The following is a 20,733-nucleotide window of genomic DNA, read 5'->3' as shown; positions in this document are numbered from 1 at the left end:
TGTTAAGGATTTTTGCATCGATGTTCATTAGGGATATTGGTTTGTAGTTCTCAATTTGTGTGGGATCCTTGCTTTCTTTAGGTATGGGAGTTATACCAGCTTCACAGAAAGCGTTTGGGAGTTTGCCATCTTTGTCTATGTTCTAGAAGAGTTTGTGTAAGATTGGGGTTAGTTGAATGCTTGGTAGAATTCTCCTGTGAAGCGATCTGGCCCAGGGGAGTTGGTGTTTTTTTGGTGTTTTTTTTTTGGTAATCTCTTGATAATCTTAGCTATTTCTTCTATTACTATGGGTGTGTTGAGATTCTTGACGTCCATCTGGCATAGTCTAGGGAAGTATTGTTTTTCCAAGTATTTGTCCATGTCTTCCAACTTTTTGAATTCATTGGAGTTCAGGTCTTCATAGTACTGTGTACTTATCCTTTTAATTTCATTAGGCTCCATTGTAATGTCCCCTGTTTCATCCCTCATCCTTGCTACTGAAATTTGTTCCTTCCTTTCTTTGGTTAGGTTTGCCAGTGGTCTGTCAATTCTGTCAATCCTTTCAAAGAACCAACTTTCAGCTGAATTAATTTTCCCCATGTTTTGTTGTTTTCCTTCTCATGAATCGCAGCCCTGATTTTGATTATTTTTCTTTTCTTTTGTTATTAGTTGGATTGTCCTGTTGACTATGCTCTAATTGCTTTAAGTTTTGTGTCAGCTTATCAATCATAAGTCTCTCTTCCTTTTTCATGTGTGCATGTATTGCTATCAAACTTCATCTGATAGCTGCTGTGGTAGTTATATAATCATTTGTAAATTTGAGAGGATTAATAGTGAGAGGGTGGAGTCTAGCCTGTCAACTATGTCATAGTCAATGAGGCCTCTTTGTGGGCATGGCCTTTTCCTGAGAATTATGGGAACTCCTGGATTACTCCTTGGAGGCAGGAAACACTCTCTTTTTCTATTCATTTCCTGAGAGATGCTCTACTGACAAGACACATGGCACTATGTGGATATAGCCTGCTCCCTGGGAGCTAGAAAAACCACGTGGAAACATCTGCCAGCGCAGAGATGCTTACAATGCCATTGGATTCACAAGACTTCCCACCCACTGGCCTGTGATCTTCCTGAATTTGGCATCATTGCTTTTGTTTCATGAGTCTTAAGAGGACTTTATAAATTGGTACCGGACATGTGGGCTAAGATCAGACTTATGGCCTTCCTCTGGAGTAAGCTGGGATGTTTTTTCAATACTCAATTGCTCTTGTATATAAAGCTCTTTCTTAAACACATATGAGTGTTTCTCTGGATTTGTTTCTCTAGTCAACCCTGATTAACACAGCTGCCTTTGCTGTGTCCCAAAGGTGCATGTATTGCTATTACTTACACCATATTTTTATTCTTGTTGGTTTCTAGAAACTTCCTAATTTCATCTCTGATCTGGACCAGTTCCCACTCCTTTTTCAATAGAGAGTTATTCATCCTACAATTGTTTGCTCTTGTTTTCTTAATCATCCTTCTGCTGATTTCCAGCCTTATGGCATAGTGGTCAAGTAAGGAAGTCTGTATGTTCTCTACGTGCTTGAATTTAAACAGATTTGACTTGTGTCCCACTATGTGGTCTATCTTCGAGAATGTGCTATGTAGGCTTGAAAGGAATGTGACTTTATTTTGCATTTGGGTGGAGAACTCTGAAAATGTCTGTCAGGTCATGTTGTCTAATTGTAATGTTTAGATCTTTAGCCTCCTTGCTAAGTGTCTTTCCCTGTGATCTATCTTTCTCAGAGAGTGGTGTATCAAACCAACTGCTCTAATTGTTGAGCCTGTAATTTCTTTTTCATGTTTTGGAATGTTTGATTGCTGAAATTTATGGGTCTCTCATTGGGCTTCTATATATTTATTATACTCACTTGTTCTTGGTCTACTCTTCCCTTGAGTATTATATAGTGCCCCGCCTTATGGCTTGCACCCTGAGATCAATTTTGTCTGAGATTTAGATGGCAACACCTGTTAATTATGAATTCCCATTTGTTTGGTATGTTTTTCTCCGGCCATTGATTCTTGGCCTATTTTTGCCCGTAATCTTGAGATGTGTCTCCTGTAGACCACAGATCAATGGGTTTGTTTTCTAAGCCAATCTGTAAGACTCTGCCTTTTAATGCCTGAGTTCAGCCCACTGATATTCAGGGTTATTAGATCCATCTGTGGACTCTGTGATGTTATCTTGGACCTTTTGTGTTGGGTGTTTTCCTACCTCCCTTTCTTCCCAGTGTGTTGTGCATGTGTGTGTGTGTTTCATTCTTGCCTTCTTTCCACCATTGAGCAAATGCTAGCTTGGGGACTGTTTTCTCTTTGTTTCCCTCTGGGTGGAGTTGTTCTATATGGTGGCTCTTATTTTTGGTCAGTGATTGTTGTTCTTCTTTCCATACTGGGTTGGCAAGGATCTTTTGTAGGGCTGGGTTTCTTTTAACATGTTCTGTGAGTTTTTCCTTGCCTGGGAAAACTTACTTCTTATATCTTGATAGATAATTTGGTTGGATAGAGTATTTTGGGGGTTGCGTTATTTTCTTTTAATTTTTGGAATATGTTATTCCACTCTGTCCTCTTCATAGAGTCTGCTGATAAGTCTGACAATATTCTTCTTTGGGTGCATTTATAGGTGACTGCTTGTTTTTCCCTAGCTGTTTTTCCTTATGCTTTTTCTCCTTTTCCTCAAAGTTGGGTAGTTTAACTATCTAATGCCTTGGTAATTTCTTCTTGGGATTCAGTCTAGCTGGTGTTCTTTCAGCCTCCTGAATGGTTGCTCAGTTTTCATTCATTAAGTTGGGGCATTTTTCCATTAAGAATTACCTCGCTATTTTTGCCATTGATTTATTCACTGTGTCTTGTTCCAATTATTCTAATTTTGTTCACTTTCATAGCATCAGGCATGACTCTCAGGTTTTCTTCAGTTTCTCTGGTTATCTTATGTGACTGTCGCTTTTGTTGAAAACGTCCTGGTTATCCTCTAGGTCACTGGTGTGATTCTCTGCTTCCTCAAGTCTGTTGGCATAGTCTGTGAATTTTCTTCTGGCTTTTGTTATCTCATCCTCATGTGTGGCCTTTATCTCCTCCATCATTTCATCCTTTTCCTGTATTGCTTCCCTCATATCCTGTATGACTCCAAGTGCATTCTGAAGATTTCTTTCTGTGGCAGATCAACGTTGCTTCTTCTATGTACATTGTTAGGTTCAGGATTTCTTCCTACATTACCTTTTATTTCTCCAGTTTTTCTTTGCAGTTGTTGGAGCTGGCTGCTGTTTGCATGCCATTTTAGAGGAGCCTCGTGCCATTTTCCAGAAAATTGAAGAACACTGGACTTTCTCTTTGGAACACACAAAGCAATACTTCTTTGAACTGTCCGGAGCTAACTTCACTGGGAGTTCGGTCTACTACTTTATCCTCCTGTGGTTTCACTCTTTCCCTAGCCAACCAGTATTCTGTTATTTGGAGGGCAAGTTGGATGATCCTCTGAGGAGATGCTGGTCGGGTGCTTGTGGGCCTGCAAGGATGGTGCTGCCCTGGATGATCTCAGAAAAAGCTGTGGTGGTGTGGCCCACAGCCTTTTGGAGTGCCTCAGAGGGCATTCAGGGGTGCCCACTGCAACAGATGTGCCGCAGGCTGGAGATTGTGCCTGCTGTGGTATAGAGCATCACAGATTGCAGGCAGAGCTGCCCTAGTTGGCATAGACTATAAATCTTTATGGGAGTAGAAAGCCTCATCTTTTCCTACCAAGTGGCTGGTAGTTTTGAACTATGGACCTTGTGTTTAGCATCCCAGTACATAACCCTTGATGCCACCAGGGCTCCCAAGGAAATGCTTAGAACATTTCAAGTTTAAACGAGAGAAAGCAGTGCTCTATATTATTTATTGCAACCAAACAAAAACACTCCTATTGAGTCAATTCCAATGCATGGAGATCATGTAAAGGGTTTCCAAGATTTAAATCTTTAGGGAAGCGGATATCCCCATCTTTCTCCCATAGTGGCTGGTGGGCTAGCAAACACACCTACTGACCATGTGGTTAGCAGTATGAGATGTCTCCTACAGCCCCATCAAGGGTTTTACCCCCTTAAAATGGGCAGTGGGCCAGGGCAGGCAAAAGGCAAGCATGATCCAAGCATGGGACACTTGTAGGTCAGTGATGGGTGAGCTCATTTCCAAACCTTCTATAAGAAAGCATATGCATAATGTGAGGTGTTCTTTTAATGTTTCTTGGCAAGAAAATTTTAATCATGGGCCCTTCATCCATTCTAAGGATGGATCACATATGACGAATGGATCACATACGATGAATGGAAGTAGGTCAAATGAGAAAAAAACTGAATTTTCCTTACTTGGAGTATGTTACTCATAAAACCAGGGCACCCTTGACATCAGCATCTTTTTTATCAGCTCCTATGACTTGCATGCATTTTTAAAAATCCAGAACTTAGTCTATATTTGGAGCAGCTGAAGTCCAGTAACAGACCTCTGAAAGAAACAAAAACATTACTGCCTACGGAAAAACACAAACATTCCCATCTGGTCCATCCTGACTTAAGGTGATTCCATGTTACAGAGTTAGAACTGCTCCACGGGGTTTTTGTGGCTGCATTTTAAAAAAAATAATAACTGGCTGTGATTTCAGTGGAGTTTACACAGCCATTTAGAATCCCATTCAACAATTGCTACACAAGCATTGATCAGTGCCAAAAATGATGTTCTTTATGATGCACAGACCTTCCCACTGTTTCCTTCTAGTTGTTCTCTTGGCCATCGTCTTTAGAGAAGCTGGTCGCCAGGCCATTCATCTCAGGAAACACTGGATGAATTTGAACCACCAACCACTAGGTGGGTGTGTTTGGCTAAGTTCAAGGAACAAATCCAGTGACACTCATATATATATAAGAGCATTAGATCAAGAAGTAAATATATATAAAATCCAAGTCCAGTTCAACTCAAGTCCATACACCAGATGCTAGTACATAAGTTGCTCTTCAGACTCACGCAGTCAGATGTAATGGCAAAGGATACGGGAAGATCAGGATGCTTGGTTCAGAGTCCTGTGAATCCTACATTGGTAGAAACATGGCAGAGCTTTGATAGCTCTCAGGGTCGCCAGTGAGCAGGAAGGTGAAGGAGGAGAGAGAGTTGTAGAGTGAGAAGCAGGTTCCCAAAGCCCTCCTAATGAGAAGGCCACACCCCCAAGGAGACAGCATCGGGCTGACCCCACTGACAGGTTTAACACCACACTCAGACAGGACTGTTTAGCTAACACAAAATTATCTCACTACCATAGTGAGCAAGTGAACAAAACCATTCTTGGCAGGAGGGACCCTCTCATTCACTGTCATCCAGTCAATGCTGACTCATAGTGACCTCTTGTGGGTTTCTGAGACTATAACTGTTTTCAGGAGCAGAAAGCCCAATCTTTCTCCTGAGGATCTGCTGGTGGTTTTGAACTGCCAACCATGCAGATTCCAGCCCAATGTGTAACCATTATGCTGCCAGGGAAGGGACCTTAGCAAACCATAAGCCTACATATAGCATTCTATAATACAGAGTAGAACTGCCCTTTTGGGTTCCCAGGACTGAAAATCTTGGTAAAAACTAACTGCTTCCTTTTTTCTGCCCTTGGAGAACTGGTGGGTTTGAACCATCAGTTTTTCAGTTAGTAGGCAGTAGCCTACTAACAAGCCACTGTTCAATCAAAGCTCTTAGCACACCCACCCTGAGGTATAAAGGTTCTGTACTAAATGCCAGAGGGACTTGTGTCTTCTTACTCCAACTCCACCTCTAAAAAAGAAGCAGATTGGAGACTGCATGGAATCAAACAGCACAGATAATGCCTATTCTCAGTGCCTTCACTCTGTGACAAGCTGTTCTTCAAAATTCCAAACAACAACAAGCAGTCAGTTCCCCTTACACCCAGTCCCTTGGGTGCAGGTCTTAGTTCCAAACAGCTATCTTTCTAGTGTGTGTGCACACATGTGTTGCCTGCGTGGCTACTGCCTTGTTATTTTTCCAGAACTCATTTCATTGTCTCTCTCCTTTTAAAAAAATTTTAAAAAGTGATGTGCCATCTGCTGTCACTGAAAAGGAATGTCCCCAAAATGTAAAGTGAATCCCACTGGGAGCTGTCTGAAAGAATTGTTTGCCTGATAAACAGCAAATTGCAAAATGGGTTTTAACATCTTTCAATTATCAGCAACAACCAAAAAGAGAGGAGTGAGAACAGGAGCCAACTAGGCAGAGGCTTGTCGGAGGTGTGCCTGCACTCCCTTGTTCTTCCTCCATCCATTGAGAGTGACTGTGGAGGGGGCAATGGCTTTCAAACCTCCACTTCGTGTATGGAGAAGATTGAATTCTTCCCAGGGTTAAGACGACAGACAGGAACACAGGAGAGATGCCCTGTCTCTGCTTCGTATTCGAAATGACCCCCCAACCCTCCAAAGTGCCCCACTTTTGAAGTATTTCCCCATGCAAAACTGATGACTAGGATACTTTGATTTCCCACGTGCTGCATAGAAATGAGATGCTTCTTCCTTTCTTGGAAAGTGGTTCTTATGGATTACATGGAGTTCCCCAAAGAGGCATGATGAAATCCTCACCCCTGATACCTGTGAATGGGATTTTATTTGGAAATGGGGTCTTTGTGCATGCAACCTAATGACCCTGGTCTTTGTCCTCGTAAGAAGAGGAGAAAGAACACAAAGACCCAAGGGGAAACCATCTTCTAATGATGGAAGCAGAACTAGGAGGAATTCTTCTACAAATCAAGATATGCCAAGGATTTCTGGCAAGCCCAGAAGCTAAGAGAAAGGCCGTGTTGAGATTTGCCCCTAGAGCCTTCAGAGAGGCCTCTTCACAGACACATCGCACTTTGGGCTTCCAGCCTTCAGAACTGTGCAAGAAGTGTCCATTGTTTTCAATCACCTTGTCTGTGGTACTTAGTTACAGCTGGGTCAGGAAACTAACACATGCAGTAGGTGGAAGATTCCCAAGTGCTTCCAATCAGGAAGAGATTAGATCATTTATTTAATAAATCCTTCTTGAATCCTTTTTAGTAAAAGACTGTATTCCTCTCGTATAGTCATCATCTCAGAAGAGTCTCTGTGAGCTGGAATTGACTTGAGGACAGTGATTTTCTGCATGTGTCTCTGTATTTAGCTCCATAGGAGCCCAAGGAGCACAATAGTTAACACGCTTGTTTGCTAATGGAAAGGTGAGTGAGTCCAACCTACCAGCAACTCAAGAGCACGGTATGGCCTCTTGCTTTCCTAAAGATTGCTGTTGCTCTTGTTGTCAGGCACCATCCAGTTGGTTCTCACTCATAGCCACTCCATTTACATCACAATGAAACACTACCCAGTCGTGCCCTGCCCTCGCATTACTTACACCCATTGTTAAAGCCAGTGGGTTAATCCAGCTCATTGAAGGTCTTCCTCTTTTATGATGACCTTTGACTTTGCCATGCATGCCATGCATGCCAAGCTTTGACTTTGCCATGCATGCCAAGCTTGCCATGCCAAGCATGGTGTCCTCCTCCAGGGACAGCTCCTTCTAATAACGTCCAAAATAAGCACCACAAAGTCTTGCCATCCTTAATTCTAAGAGATCTTCTATTTTTCTTTTTAGTCATTTTATTGGGGGTTCTTACAGCTCTTATAACAATCCATACATCCATTGTGTCAAGCACATTTGTACACATTTGTCAAGCACATTTGCCAAGCACATTTGTTGCTATCATCCTTTTCAAAATATTTTGGTTCTACTTGAATACTTGGTATCAGCTCATTTTTTCCTTCCCTCCCCTACCCTTCCACCCTCATGAACCCTTGATAGATTTTAAATTCTTATTATTTTCATATCTTGCACCATCTGCGGTCTCCCTTCACTCATATTTCTGTTGTTCTGGTAGAGGGTGGGAATTGTACATCTATCATTGCAATTGGTTCTTCCTTTCTCCCCTCATCTTCCCCCTACATGGTATTGCTACTCCCATTATTGTTCCTGAGGAGTTCATATATCCTCAATTCCCTGTGTTGCAAGCTCTTATCTGTACAGATTATAAGATAGAACTGGAGTCATGATAGTGGGTGGGGAGTGGGGAGCATTAAAGAACTAGAGGAATGTTGTATGTTTCATTGGTGCTATATTGCACCCTTGTTGGCTTTTCCCTTCCTTGTGGGATGTTCAATTGTCTACAACTGGGCTTTGGGTTTCCACTTCATTCCCTCTTGTTTGCATGGGTATGATTGTCTGTTTTGGGTCTTCTGAAGTCTAGTACCTGATTCTGTCAACACCTCATGATTACCCAGGCCGGTGTGTTTCTTCCATGTGGACTTCATTGCTTCCCAGATAGATGGTCACTTGATTATCTTCAAGCCTTTAAGAAACCCAGAGGCTATATCTTTTGATAGCCGGGCACCATCAACTTTCTTCATCACATTTGCTTATGCATCCATTTTGTCTTCAGTGATCATGACGGGAAGGTGAGCGTTACAGAATGCCAGGTTATTAGAACAAAGTGCTCTTGCATTGAGGGAGTACTTAAGTAGAAGCTCAATGTCCATATGCTTAATGTACATGTTAATACTTAACATGCAAATATATGTGCATAGACCTATGTCCCTATCATTATATATAAATATATTTACACATGTGCATACCTGTATTTATACCTCTATAAATGCTCTTTGCCCCCTAGTTCTTTCTTCTATTTCCTTAGCAGTCCATGATGTGTCCAGTATTTTCCCCAATTGTTGTCTTTGTTAGGTGCCATGGAGTCAACTCTGAGTCCTAGCAACCGTGTGCACAACAGAACAAAACAATGTGCGGTCCTGCACCACCCTCCCAGTTGTTCGGATGCCTGAGCACATTGGTGCAGCCATTGCGACAATCCATCTTGTTGAGGGCTTTCCTCTTTTTCTCTGCCCCTCCAATTTACCAAACATGATGCTCTCCAACACCATAACTCAAATGCATCAATTCTTAGATGGCACCAAGAGTATCATGGGGCCATTGTGTTCTGGCCTAGAAGGTCTCTGTGTTTGACTGGACTGGCTCCATGACAGCATTTGTCTGCTTGTCTGTGAGCACTGAGTAAATAAAAATGTACACCTTAGATTTCATAGAACTTATTGTCTCATGGGTGACACGTATTGACAATCATACTGACTGGTAAACAATAGCAGCTGTCAGAGGAAGCCAGGGCATGATGCAGAGTTTCATGTTTATAAAATTCTAAAAAGAAAAAGTGATCCTTAGTGACAGAAGATAGATCCATGGTCACCTGGGACAGAGATGGAGAAAGGCATGAATTACAGAGGACACAAGGAAAGCTCTGTGCAACCATCTCTCGCAATTGATCAGTGTTCACTTTAAATGCATGCAATCCGATGTCACTATGCAGTGTAAGATACGTTTGTTATGTACAGACTGTGGTTATTAGGCGCAGCAGAATGAAGCATGACCCAGTCTTCCCCCATCCTCATGTCACTGCTCTGTGTGAGCCCATGTTGCAGTCACTGTGTCAATCCATCTTCCTGAAAGTCTCCTTCTCTTTTGCTGATCTTGCTCTTACCAAGCATGGTGCCTTCTCCAGGGACTGGGTCTCTCCTGATAACACACCCAACGTGTGTGAGATTCCTGGCTTCTCGCTTCTAAGGAATATTCTGGCTGGACTTCTTCCAGCATCGATTTTTTTGTTGTTTTTGTTTTTCTGGTAACCCATGGTACTTTGGATTGATATTGCTTGACCACCACCACAATTCAAATGTATTAACTCTTCTTTGACCTTCCAATGATTGCATTTTATTATTCATCAAAAATTCCCCCAAAAGATCCATGGTTCTATACAGAACAATTTGTAAATAAAAACTGCACTGATGGCTTGTTGGCCCCCAAACCTCCTAATGGGTTATGTTTATCAATGGACTTTTTACACTGAGCCAAGGTAACACAGACCTAACCAAAATATTCAAAATCATAAAAATTATTATTATTATTATTATTATTATTATTATTATTATTATTTTACCCTACTGGGAACAAATCCCCAAAGTCAATTAGCTCTGAACAAAAAAAGGGGGGTGAGGTAATTAAATGAAAAGAAAGCCAACAAACTAATTACAAACAAAATCCTCTTCTGATTACAGAACAATTGACTCTCCAACTGACGTGGTGGAAATGCTGTGAAGAAAATCTTTTTCTGACGTCTTCTGCCTAGGAAAGAAATGTTGCCAGGAACCCAAAATCAGTTGCAAATGATGCAGAACTACAAGAAGACAACTTCATGCCTTCTGTTACTTTGTTTGGTTGTTTGTGTGTTGTGGTAGTACCCTGTTTCCCCAAAGTAAGGCATCCCCCGAAAAAAAGACCTACTTACAGTTTTGCCTCTCGCTGAAATATAAGGCATCCCCCCGAAAATAAGACCTCCCTGAAAATAAGGGTTTGGATTGTTATGATGATGCTCCAGAAGATGGTGACATGACTGTCATTGAATAAATAAGTAAGTGTACCATAGATTGTTGTACCTGGAAATAATGGTAGTAACAAGAAATTCTTGACACTGTAGGATTCACAGTTTGTCTGGTTATGCTGGCTTGTGATGACAACTACTATCGTACCATATACAGGTAATAAATTTCCTTTTTGTTGTTCAACAATAAATGTGTACCACATTCTTCTTCATGGAAAAATAAGACATCCCCTGAAAATAAGACCTAGCGTATCTTTGGAAGCAAAAATTAATATAAGAGACTGTCTTATTTTCGAGGAAACAGGGTAGTAGTTGTTGTTCTTATTATTGATAACACAGGTCTTTGTGCCCAGCATAGTGGTGCTTAACCTGGCCACATGGACTGCGAAGTTGTCGGCTTTGTTTAGTTTTTAAAATAAACTTGTTAAGGTGGACCCACAGAGGTTCTGAATCAACAGGTCTGTTATCCTACTCAGTGTCCTACTACTCTTTGGTGTTTTAAAGCACTCCGTTGGACCGTATCTTGATATCATGGGTTCTTTACGTCAGCAGTGCGACAGCTAAGTGGAGGACCAATTCTGGGATAAAAATAGGGTTTTTTTTCGGTTGGTGTGGTTTGTGTATTTTCTTTTTGTTGGAGTCCCTCTTTTTTTGTCCTCATCCCTTGACTTTGAGAGGATCAGGTCCCCAGATCTGAAGTGCCCTGAGTGCGTGCTGGCATCCAGAGCTGGTCATCCATATTGGAGTCTCCTACTGCTCGCTCAGGGTCTTGTCAGGCAGAAGCTAGAGCTCTCCTTTAAAACTTGCTAACATTTAACCATGGGGAACAAGGCAGCGACTTTTATCCAAGTGGAAATGCATCTTTATCTCCGTTTCTATGAAATGGTTTCATTATTTCAGCTTTTATTTAATGTTTAGACTTGATTGTTTGCTAAAAAGTGTTTTTAATCATAACAAGTGCAAATGATCTCCCTGTTTCTCTCTCCCTCTGCTTCTTTCTATCCAGCCCTCTCCCTTACCCCATCCTACAGACTCCGGTCTCTCTCAGTAGAATGCCTCTGTAGGAAGGGTGATGGCTTGAATCACAATGGCTTGTCCAAAGCAGCACCTCTTGTCATTGAATTCTAATGTTAAGCAAGAGTATAAAGGAGATCGTTGTCTGCTTAGCAACTAGCCTTACCTTTCATGGTTTTAAATAAACATATAATAATTAGGGAAAATACTGTAAATGCACACATGAAATCAAAGCTCTTTTCAAACATGGTGTATTTCATGGAATTCCAATATTATGGTTCCCTGAAATCACAATAAAGAAAGACTCACAAGTCATGCCACGATGACATTTTATCACAGGCACCATGGGAGTGCATTTTGGGGGGTCATTTTTTCCCATGCAATTTAAAAAATATATCTTCCCCAAAGTAAAAGAACACACATATAGTAATGCTACATTTTTGACTGATCATGGTTTTCTCTCCAAAGTCACAAAAACAGGTGTACATTCTCATTTACCAAGACTGCACAGCAGCCCACTGACTTGGTTTTAAAACTGGTATGCTGTGATTTATGTTATTGCTGGTTTCCAATGTTGTTCAGTTGCTGGAAACATTACAGCAAAATGCTTATGCAGTTGTTGTGAGGTGCCATCCGGTTGGCTCAGACCCATAGTGACCCTACGCACATAAGATAGAAACTGTGCCCGGTCCTGGGCCATCCTCACAATTGTTCCAATGCTTGAGCCTATTGATGCAGCCACTGTGTCCATCCATCTAATCGAGGGCCTTGCTCTTTCTGCTGTTCCTCCACTTTACTGAACAGGAAGTCCTTCTCCAGGGACTGGTCTCTCCTGACAACACATCCAAAGTATGTAAGATGAAGTCTTGCCATCCTTACCTCTAAGGAGCACTCTGGCCAAACTTCTTATAATACAGGTCAACTTATCCATTTAGCAGTCCATGGTACTTTCAATATTCTTCTAGTGTACCACAATTCAAATGTATTGAATGCAAATGCAAGAATTGGCTAATTCCTATAAAAATACTTTAAAAGCATAGCTATAAGAGCGTTCAGAGTCAGAAAGAAGCCAGTGACTCTCTAAGAGATACACTTTTTAGGTTTTAAAAATATATATGAATTAGCCAATTTTTTCACAAATAAGACCTATGTTATGTGGGGTTTTTTTCCTTTTTTAAATCATTTTATAGGGGTTCATATAGCTCTTATCAGAAGCCATATATACACACATTGTGTCAAGCACATTTGTACATTTGTTGCCATCATTTTAAAAACATTTTTTTTGCTACTTGAGTCCTTGGTATCAGCTCCTTATTTTTTTCCCTCCCTCCCTCACCCTTCCTCCCTCATAAGCCCTTTTTCATGTCTTACACTGACCAATGGTTATATTGTTTTTATAAACCACACAATCCCCTTGCACCTTTAGATTCCTGTGTGCATTAAATGCATCATAAACACATGGGAATTATTTATGTGGGTGCATCGTGGTATTTTCCTAGGGCAATGTCTTAACACTACTGTTGTTTCATCAAGAGAAAACTTACTTCATTTTTATTACAAAACAAAAACCCACTGCCATTGATTTGATTCTGGCCCATAGCAACCCTATAGGATAGGGTAGAACTGTCCCTGCGGGTTTCTAAGACAGTAACTCTTTATGGGCATAGAAATCCTCATGGTTCTCTCTTAGAGTGGCTGGTGGTTTCGAACTGCTGACTTTGGGGTTAACAGCCCAAGTTGTAAGCATTATACCACCAAGCTTAATTTTGTTATCCGGAATCTTTCATTCTTTTTGCTACTGTACTTTGTGATGTGTGCTTATAATGTAGTTATTCCTAACTCACATATGTGTGAAACATGCAATGGGTGGCCTGAATATTTAGGCTACATTTAGGCTCTTTACATTGTAAAGAGACCAAAAACTGACCAATGACTTCCATGTCTTCGTCACTAAGTGCTCAGAAGGATTAAGTGCTCAACTACTAACTGACAAGTTGGCAGTTCAAACCCACTCAGAGGGATTGAAGAGAAAGGTGTGGTGATTTGACAGAGCACAGCCTTGAACACCCTCTGGAGTGGTTCTACCCTGCACACCTGGGTCACCCTGAGTCAGAATCAGCATGATGGAAATGGTTTGTTCTGTGTTTGTTCTGCTTCTTGGTTGCTTTCTGAATACCTAACTGCTTTAAGGTGATGTGGTGTAACACAAGTTAGACACCATGGGTGGACGCACTTCAACATGAACCCATGACCTAGGTTACTCTGAAGCAATTTGACATGGCCATGCCCCCAATAGACCATTGAAGCACAGTGCCAGAGAGGCTAACCCACATGAAAATCTCACGCGTTTGCTCTTCCAAGGAGAATGAGGTGGAGGCGGAAAGAATCTCTATCAGTTCAGTTGGGTCTCTGATTCACTGAGCATTCTCTGAGACGGTAATGGAGCCTCTGCTCCAGAGAGGGCCGCCATCACCAACCTCAGACACCTGCAGTGAGGACTGCTGCTAATGCCAAGCCATTGTTCAAGGCGTTCTGTCAAGACCTCTTGCTAAAGGCCGATGACCATGGATTGGAAATCTAGGTTTTAATTACTGGATTGAGTTTCTCTCAGCCTGATTCTGCAGGGCTCCATGAATTTCTTGTGGTCTTACCTGCATACTCTTCCAGGACTAGCTTGCAATAAAATAGATGAGCGTGAACCTTTCTCAACATACTTTAAAATAAAATCCAACAAGACATAGCTCCTCCTACGTGTACCCAAGTCGTAACATTCTATTTCTCATTGAGATTTTAAGAAGTGAAAGGTGCCCATGTCACCTGGCCATTAGGTACATTTTGACAGACAGATGCAGCTGTGTAACCAACCCCAACTGCCCAGGACTCAGAATGTTCTGGAGTTCCCATCTCAACAAAAGGCTTGCTTGTCTTTGAACTTCACGTAAATGGAGCTGTATGGTACAGAGGCCTAAGGGGCTGTGACATGAGCAGCATATAAAATTGCTGTCTGTAAAGGAGTTCAATTCTACAAAGGATTTAAAATTAGTAAATTTGAAACCGATTAAGGGTTGGTCTGTATTTTATTGCCACCATGTGCTGGCAATTCTAAATAATTGTAAAACGTTCCCTGCAGGAACAAAGTCTCTATCTACCTGATAGATAATGGGAATAATGGATGGCTCTGGGTGGTGCTGAGTTGTAATCATCGATACATAAGCTTCAGATGATCACACTTGCATTGCTAGTCATTTAGTAAACAGTGTCTTCTACCTAAATGTGAATTTGAGGGATTCCTAAGTACACAATCAGCCCCAGACACACAGCCTATACTGTGTGTGTTCCTTTCAAGATTAGGTTCGTAGCCATTTGGAACTACGATGGGAATGATCTGCTCTCTCTTCCAGGTCAGGCACTATCTCCAAACTGTAAGATATCACCCCAAAGTGGTAAGATCAAGTAAACTGCCAATTCTAAAGAAGGAATAGATTCTAAATGAAAAATGATGGCATCGTGATTAAAAATGATAGAATTGAGTCACTCCATCCTATGTGACCAGATACTTTTAATTTAACTTTCTCTCCTGTGAGAGCATTAAAAATCTGCTAGAGTTGCTAACACAGAGAATACATTGGGAAATCGATTGTTGAAGATGCAGTTAGGTTAAACTTTAGCACCTTATCATTCACTCTCCCTTTATGATCCATTTAAATTTGTTCTGGTTTTTAATATTTACTGCTTTCTTTTTGATTGAGGTTTGTATCTGTCTTACTTTGTGATTCTCTTTAACTTTGTTTGTTTGCTTGTCAATGTTTTTCTGTGTGAAATCCAGGCTAGGTTACTCTACAGACAGTAACTGGATTAACGGTTCCCTGGGAGGATGGCAGGGTAGGGTGGGGGGAAATGAACTAATAATGATGAGTATAAGAATGAAGAAAATGTTCTGAAACTGGTTGTGGTGATGATTGCACAACTCTTTTTTATGTGATTGAATTATTGAATTGTATGATGGGTGAATTATATGCCAATAAAAACTTTTTTTTAATCTGCTAGAATCAACACAAAGAAATAAAAGATGTGGCAGTCTTGGACTGTCAGGATTTTATGGCAAAGTGGGGTTTTATAAATCATTGATAAATGCATTCGTATGCTTAGAATTTTTCCAAACAATTTGTCTATGCACTGCTTCTAATGAAAGACAATTTTCAAACTTACGTTTTCCCTGCTTACCATAAGTGATGCCAGATTGATAAATTTAGCATTAGTCTACCAAATATTTGGAAATCAATTTTTATGAGATCACTGACAATTTGACAGAGTAGTGTCAGTATTGATTACATACAAAGCTTGCTAAATGTAAAATGACACAGTAGTTAAACGTTTTTATTCAGTAAATAAAGATCGCATTGTAGGTATGATTTTTTCCTTTTTATAAAAATACATTGAAATTATTAAAAGATAGTAACTATTTCCTTTTTGAATTTTAATGTTTGCTTAAAAAAATTAATTTTACTAACACTACCTTTACTGTCTGCCTGGTTTTTCTATAGTCAATTATTTTTTCTCACTTAATTTATTATTAAGACAAACGCTGCTTTTTGTACAGAAGAGGAGGTATGCTAAAATGATCCAGACCAGGTATCAAATATGCCACTAATAACAGGAGGTACTCTGACGTGTCTAGTTATTTTTGTTCCAAAATTTGCCTGTGTGATACAATCATACTGCCTTTTATTGTGTACACAGTGACACCATGTTCAACAGAAAAAATACACTGCTGTCCTGCACCATCCTCATCGGCCCCAGACACACAGACTATACTGTGTGTGTTCCTTTCAATATTATGTTAGTAATCATTTGGAACTATGTTTGCAATGATCTGCTCTGTCTTCCAGTTGAGGTACTATCTCCAAATTCAAAGATATTGCACTAAAGTGGTAAGATTCAAGTAAACTGCCGATTCTGAAGAAGCAACAGATACTAAATGAGAAATGATAGCACAGCAATGAAAATTGTTTCTGTGTTTGAACCTGTTGTTGAAGCTGATGTGTCAACCGTCTGGGTCTTCCTCTATTTCAAGGACCGACTACTTTCCCACTATCCCTTGTCTGTCTCAGTTCGTCTTATTGTAGTCGTGTCTGTGTTGCTGGTGCTGGAAGCTATGTCACTGGTATTGCAAGTACCAACAGGCTCACTAAAAGTGAACAGGGTTCAGTGGAAGAAATCGAAGAAGTAAGCTGTCCATTTCAGAATTGTTAGCCACACAAAACCTCGTGAAGAGGAGCAGAACATTGTCAGACACTGAAAAACCTCATGAACAACGAAAAAAACATTGTCAAATATAGTGCCAGAAGATGAGCCCTGCAGGACAGAAGACACTCAAACTATGACTGAGGAAGAGCTGCCTTCTCAAAGGTATTGTTGTTGGTATGCACCATTGAGTCCGTTCTGGCCAAGAGCAACTCTAATGATGTGAATGGAGTAAAGACTGTGGGACCTTCATTTGCTGATGGGGCAAATGAGAAGAAACTGCTGCAAAAATCTATTAACAATTGGAACTTGGGATGTCTGAAGTATGAATCTAGAAAAAGTGGAAGTCATCAAAAATGAAATAGAATGCATAAAGATTGGCAAGCTAGGCATTAGTGAGGTAACATGAAACAGCATTGGCCACTTGGAATCAGACCGCCATCTGGCTTACTCTGCTGGGATGACAGACTCAAGAGGAATGGCATTGTTTTCATCACCAAGAAGAAGATTCAAGATCGATTTTTAAGAGCCATGCTGTCTGTGATACCTACCTGTACAAAAGGAAATTCAGTCAGTGCAATTATTCAAATTGATTACATAACCACAAATCTAATGATGAAGAAATGGAAGAATTTTACCAACCTGAATTTTATCACTCTCAAATGGATCAAACATGCAATCAAGGTGCATTGATAGTCATTGGTGATTGGAATACAAAAGTTGGAAACAAGAAGGAAGAGTGGTTGGAAAAGATGGGCTTGGTGATAGAACTGAAGCTAGAGATCACATGATAGTATTTTGCAAGCCCAACAACTTCTGCATTGCCAATATCTTTTTCAAAAACACAAAAGGTGGCTGTACATATGAACTTCTACAGATGGAGTAGACAAACATCAAAGTGACTGCATCGGTGGGAAGAGACTACGGAGAAGCTCAATATTAGCAGCTAAGAGAAGCCAGGGGCCAATTGTGCAACCGACCATCAATTGGTCATATGTAACTTCAAGTTGAAGCTGAAATAAATTGAAATTCAAGAGTCATGGTGTCCCATTCTTCATCACAAAGGATATTTTAAGATCCTAAAGTGCAATGGTGTCCATGATAGGATCATATCTATCTGGATTACAACTTAATGGAAAGGAAAACACAATCCTCACAACTGGACCAGTAGACAATATCATGCTAAATGAAGGAAGGCTTGAAGTCGTCAAGGATTTCATCTTGCTTGCATCCACAGTCAACGCTCATGGAAGCAGCAGGCAGGAGATGAAATGGTTCGTTGCTTTGGGTACCTCAGGGGTCTTCACGCTTCACGAGACAGGCTGTGCAGCTGCAGGCAGTATGGTTTGCTCTGTACGTGCTGTATTCCACAAATGGAAGGGGGAATAGTAAAAATAAAAATGAATAGGGATTTGAATTTAAAAAGAGAGAGCAGGGGCACAGCTTTAAAAATCCTCCAGATCACTGACTCCTCAGACCTACTCCTGAGCGAATGGTGTGATAGAAGAAGGAAAAGTAAAATTCAAGCGAATTTAAATTATTGGGTGAATCACAAACTAGTTCCAAACGAACAGAGACCTCTTTGATGGATTGGAAAGCAAAAGTGTTCCTTTGGGGACCGAGGCACGCCTGACCCAACCCATGGTATTTCCGATCGTCCCCTGTGCACATGAAAGTTGGCCACTGAGGAAGGAAGGTGGAAGAATCATTGATGCCTGTGTATTGTGGTGCTGGTGTGGAATATTGAAAGTACTAATGGACGACCAAAAAACAAAACCAAAAAAACACGTCCATCTTGGAAAACATACAGCCAAAAGGTTCTTTCGAAGCAAGGATGGGGAGACTTTGCTCCATGTACTTTGAGCAGGTTGTCAGGAGAGACTACCCTCTAGAAAGGACAGGGTCCTTGGGAAGGCGGAGGGCCGGTGAAAAGGAGGAAGATAATCCACAAGCTGTACTGACAGGATGGCTGTAACCATAGCCAGGAACACGGCAAGTGTGAGGCTGGCACAGGCTGGCACAGTGCTGCCTTCTGTGGCACATAAGGGCCCCGTGAATCTGAACTATCTCAACAGTTCCTAATAACAACAGCGACTGCTTTACCCAGCATGAACAATACCAACCAGGGACTGGTTCCTCCTCATAACTGGTCCAAATTCCATGAGATCAAGTTTCCCCGTCCTCACAGCTAAAGAATAAGCTGGCTGTACTTTATCCAAGACATACTGGTTTGTTCTTCAGGCAGCTCATGGTCTATTCAATGTGCTTTGCCCACCCATCACTCAGAGGCACCAACTCTTCTCCCACCCTCCTTCTCCCTGGCCCAGCTTTTACATGTATAGGAGTGGATTGAAACTCTCCATTCTTGCATCTCATGCCCATAAATTCTCACAGTGTGATCTTAGCTTTGAAGGCATCTTGTGCAGCAGTTTCATGTACTACTGAGGGAGATATGTACTAGAAAAGGTCTGTTGTTTATCTAGTATTATGGTTTTATCCTTTCCCCCCTAAATTTTATCCTCAAATTCCCCTAAAATAAACCATTTTATTAGGCGTTAACCCAGACATCATACTATTCCAGAGTTCAAACACGTCAAGCAGCATTGTATGATTGCTGCCAAATCAGTTTCAAAACATTTTCTTCTGCTATTAAATTTTAACTGGGTGCTCTGTATGTTAGGCCTCATCTAAACTGAAGCAGGACCATTTTAGAGATTCCCCACCTGGCCTCCTCCCATAACTCTGCATGTCCCGACATGCAGAAACATAAGATACCATCACAAATGTTGCTTACCAGGTTTGCTTATATAATAAGAACATCTAAAGTCTAGAATTAAAAGGCTTCCCTTCCCTCCTCTATAAACCCTCTTTACTGACCCCCCCACCCCCTTATTCTGGGAGAAAAGAAAGATAGAAATGGATGGGCTTTACAATAAACTGACTCTACATCTCATCCAAGAGAAGGTGCCTTTGTGAATGAGTTCCCATAAATATGGGCCCAGTTTCCTGAGATGGGTGTGAGTGGGGGTACTTGTCCTACTTCTGTCTGTTCCCCTTTCCAACTGGACTGTGCTGGAGACAAACCTGAAGACAGGGTTGTCAGCTCAACCAAAATGCTCCGTGCTGCCCTCAGGAGCCTCCCAGCACAGGGAGGAAAACCTTTCTTCCATTCCCCACCGGGACACTGGCGCAGCAGTAGAGAGATGCCTTTGCATCCTCCTGGGCTCAGCGTTAGACAAGAACCCTAGAGTGACCACTCCCCTCTGGCACCCACGTCAGACCCTGCCAGGCTGGGGGATGAGGAGGTGCCCCTGGAGGGCGCAGTTATTCAAAGTTCACATGCCCGCCACTTGGAGCAGTCTATTTAAAACTTTCTTAGGAGCTTGGCTTTCTCCTCCCTATAATTTAGAAGGCAGAACAGAGAGGCAGTGTGCTTGTAAAACAATGCAATTGGGAGCTCCTGAACGACTTCTCTTCCATGGAAAGTAACTCCCTTGATGAGGGTTGGAGATGTAAGCACCCATAGGGTAATGAGAGAGGGTCACACAGGGCGGACTGAAGTCAGTGCTTGGCAATTGATGAAGAGATGGTGGTGAAGGCACAGTGGAAGAAGAGGAAGGGACTCAGGTGGCCAGCAGACACATCCCTCTGGTCCCCTTATCTCCATCTTGGTCCCCCTTCGGAGAGGTGGCCCCAGATAAGTGACTTCTCACCTATAAAAAACCCCAAGGTTTGACTAGATCATTAAAAAGATCCTTTGGAAACCAGAGGTGTATGGCATTTTGCACTGGCTTCCTGCTTCCCTCCAGATGCGTGTGTTTTGTTAAAGTCTTCCAACTGCCGCAGCCTGAGCCATCGTCATAAATCACCAGGCAGGCTGGCTTTGCCACAACCCTGTTGGAAACCTTTATCTAACAAGCCAGCATGAGTAAGGACTGCTGCCCGCAGGGCCTCTGGGAAGGGAGGCAGTGATGCTGACTGTGTGTCCTTAA

The sequence above is a fragment of the Echinops telfairi genome, unplaced genomic scaffold (assembly GCF_000313985.2).
Source record: "Echinops telfairi isolate 266 unplaced genomic scaffold, ASM31398v2 ScPeMD7_23;HRSCAF=83, whole genome shotgun sequence".
In the NCBI taxonomy this organism is placed as follows: Eukaryota; Metazoa; Chordata; class Mammalia; order Afrosoricida; family Tenrecidae; genus Echinops; species Echinops telfairi.
This window is presented reverse-complemented; position numbering follows the sequence as displayed.